Below are 3,845 nucleotides of genomic sequence, written 5' to 3' on the forward strand. Positions count from 1 at the left end.
ACACGGATTGAAGAAATTCCATACGGGTGTATTCTTATTTTCTTTTAATTTCGTTTTTCAATTTCTTGATTTTGCAATGATGATTATAGGCTAGGGTTTTTGTTCATTAGGAATTTGATGAACCTTTTGATGATTTAAATTTCCGTTATTTCATAAATTCAACATTAGTTTCGATTGACAAATGTTTGATTTATATGATTTGAATGTTTCCATAATTATTTGGCCAATTATTATGTGATTGTAGATGATTTATTCTTTGCATTCGAAAGAAGGGGAATAAATTCGATAGAATATAAATCGACATAGGGTCCGATAGGGGATGGAAACTTACCTCTATGCTTTATGCAATTCATGAAAATGTTCATAAAATGTCATGCATTCTTATACATTGCATCATCCATAGAAATATAGGCTGGTGATGTGTAAGAGTAGATTCAATATATATCGAGAGAGTGTATTGGATAATTTAGGAACATTGAATTGGCATTTTGTTCATCTATTCGTTGAATTTGTGAAATTAGGGTTTTTAATAATCAATTGGGGATTCAAGTTCTTAATGATTTCATTTCAATTCATTTCAATACAATAATTCTAAAATTGCATATTTACATTTCAGTTGCGTATTTATTTCATTAGATTAGTGAAATTTTGAATTTAGGGTTTCCAATTTTGAAATTAGGGTTTTCTTTGCAATTAGGGTTTCGAATTGGGGATTTCTCCCGAAATTAGGGTTTTCATATTTAAACCAAATTTTCATTCAATTAGATTCGGTTAAGGTCACATTAGTTTAATTAGAGCTAATTTAATCCTCGTGGGAACGATACTTGGACTCATAGTCCACTTTACTACTTGTTAACGAACCGTACACTTGCGGTGGGTTTTAAAATCGAGAAGAAATAATTTTGCGAACAATGACCTCAATGAATGTATAATGTATTAGGATCACGAATTCCTAAGCAATGCTCAATTCAACTCTAGTTCTATAGTTCGACAACACGTTAAAATTATGAAGAATCAATGATTTTACATCTATCCAACAATCTCTTTCGAGCAAAGTTGAACCTACTTTTATATACTATTGGCCTATATCTCTATGATGGATACAAATATATAAGAATGTATGCAGTTTTGTGAGTATTTAAAGATTCACGTAGAGTATAACGGTATATTTCTATCCCCTATCGGATCCTACGATAATTTATACTTTGTCGAATATATTTTCCTTCTCTCGAATGCAAGAAATAGATCGCCTCCTCACACAATTACGAGCCCAATAATTATGAAAAAAATTAAATGTATATAAACCATTTAAAATATTCAATACATATTTTAATGTAAAAAATATAGAAAAAGAAATTCAAAATCACTTTACGAGGTTCATCGATCTTCTAGTACAAGAATTTCTAGGCTTGCATGGGAAAATTACAAAATACATGATACTTTTAAGAAACGACATCACCGATATGAGATTCGACGTGTAATCCCCGTTGATCTTCGCATTTCTCTTCGTCATTATGTGTAAAATCTTCTCCAATATAAGTTTTTCTCCTTCTCAACGCGTTCTCCCTTTAATTTGACGGCTTTAGGGTTTATATATAACGTCTCAACTAGGTTTCATAAGAGTTTTAACGAGAAAAGGAAATTGCAGAATTTGTCCCCGAATTATAGCTATGTGACCGCATAGCTAGGCCAAAATCCCCCTCTGAAATCCTTGATGTGGCATTTTGAGCCATGCGATCGCATGGTTCAACCGTTTTCTTCGTCGAACGGCTATCAGTATTTTGGTCATGACTTTATCTCCCGATATCCAATTGAGACAATTCAAAGTGGGTTGAAAAGCTAATGAAAAGGGATACAATTTTGGTTGAGATAGACTTTTTCCAATTTGGACGTTTTATTAAGCCAAAAATGGGTCTCAAACAAAGGCTAGAAATTTGGAGCATAACTTTTTCGCCTGAAAATTGATATATAATAATACTTTCACTATATTTCATCTCTTTGACTTATTTTCTCATCCAATTGACCCTAACACTCTTGAATCTTCATTCCATCGTCGTCTCGTCTATGGATTATTTGTAACTTGGTCCCTGAACTTTCGTTTTTTTTAGTTTTTGCTCTTCTTTGCATCTTTTCTCTTGAGTTCCATTATGTCCATCAATATGGCCCTACAAAATAAAATTGCATAGATTTAAATCTTATTCAACCAATTTTCTCAACAATTAGTCACATTTTTTGGATCAAATAAGTGTGAAAAAACACACTTATCATATGGAATTTGCGTGACTTTACATGTATATGTAAAACTTTGTTTGGGCTCTATTAAATCAAAATAGATTTTTTCAAAAATAATTTTCAATCAAATAATTTTCAATAAAATAATATTACATGTAAATCACGCATTCTTTAAAAAATTGTTATTTCAAAATATATTTTTCTCAAAATCTCATTAAAAATGGAGCTCAAACAAAAATGTATATACTGAGAGTGTTAAGTGGGCCGAGATGCTTGATTTATTCACTATCAACTCTTTTCGAACTATTGTCGGCCTCATCTGATGGTCGCAAATAGGATGAGCACGACACGAGCTGGCTATGTTCAAAAATCTCGATAAACATCTAACACATTTTTTATTTAATTGTTTCTTGACTTTCGAATGAGTCGACGCGAGCCAGCCTCTGATAGTCGACGAGTAACTTGCACTGAGAAATTCAATTTGATTCTGACTCGTCTTAACATGCTTAGTATAAATTTTTAAAGCAAATAACCAGGATACGAGGAATAAGAAAAAAATAATATACGTGCATGCAACAACTTTGACACTCGACGTAACACGTGTATATAATAGTTAGAATAATTGTGAAATAGACATTTACCAAGTTCTAAAGTAAGTTTATTTTCGCAAAAATTATTTTCACATGAGCAATTATATTCACACTACAATTTATTTGCACCATTTTAATTGTAATTAATATTCTCGATTTTTTTACCATTGTGCATTGAAATGGGGGGCTAGTATTTTGTTAAACTTTTGTAATTGTTATTTATTTTACTTATGTGATGATAGAGAGGTAAATATTTTTTTTTTACTCCATCAGTTCTTCCTAACTAATTTTTTATATTGAAAATTACTATAAAATTGATGACGAGAACCCAACAAAAAATTTGAGGGCATAGGTGCGAAATTATCAAAAATTGAAGTGTCACGAGAATATAATCACCCTATTCTGTCATGTATTTTTATCTTCTTGTCTTGCCTCCATATATGATCAAGATGGAGGGGACGATGCGGTGTAGTTTATTTTATTAATTACTTTTTAAATTTTATATTTAGGGTGCGTTTGATTACAAGTAGGAAAATTACATGGAAAGAAAATGAATTTAAAGGAATTGAATTACCTAGAAATTGTTTTCATGGAAATTGTAAATTATTGTGTTTGATTGTATAAATTTTTCACGTGGAAAATGTTGAAGTAAAAGTATTTTTTGATATTCGTTTGACTTGTTTTACGTGGAAATTGTCAATTTCAGGGATATCCTCTTTTACAATTATTCCTAAAATTTGTTCCCATTGCCAACAATTAAAAAATAAATAAATAAAGCAAAAAAAAATAAATAAAAAAAGGTGGAAAACCAAAAACCACCTATCCCCTAGGAAAAAAAAAGGTGGAAAATCACGCTTTAAGGTGTTGTACCTAGAAATTCATGGAAAATCAATTCCCTGGAAAATTTTGTCAATCAAACAGGCCAAAAGTGGAAGTTGGAATTCGAATTCCAAGTTCCATAGAAAATTTCGTGCAATCAAACGGGGCCTTATTGCTTTAGATGGTGAAAATCATTACTTTTAA

The sequence above is a fragment of the Olea europaea genome, unplaced genomic scaffold (genome assembly GCF_002742605.1).
Source record: "Olea europaea var. sylvestris unplaced genomic scaffold, O_europaea_v1 scaffold2471, whole genome shotgun sequence".
In the NCBI taxonomy this organism is placed as follows: Eukaryota; Viridiplantae; Streptophyta; class Magnoliopsida; order Lamiales; family Oleaceae; genus Olea; species Olea europaea.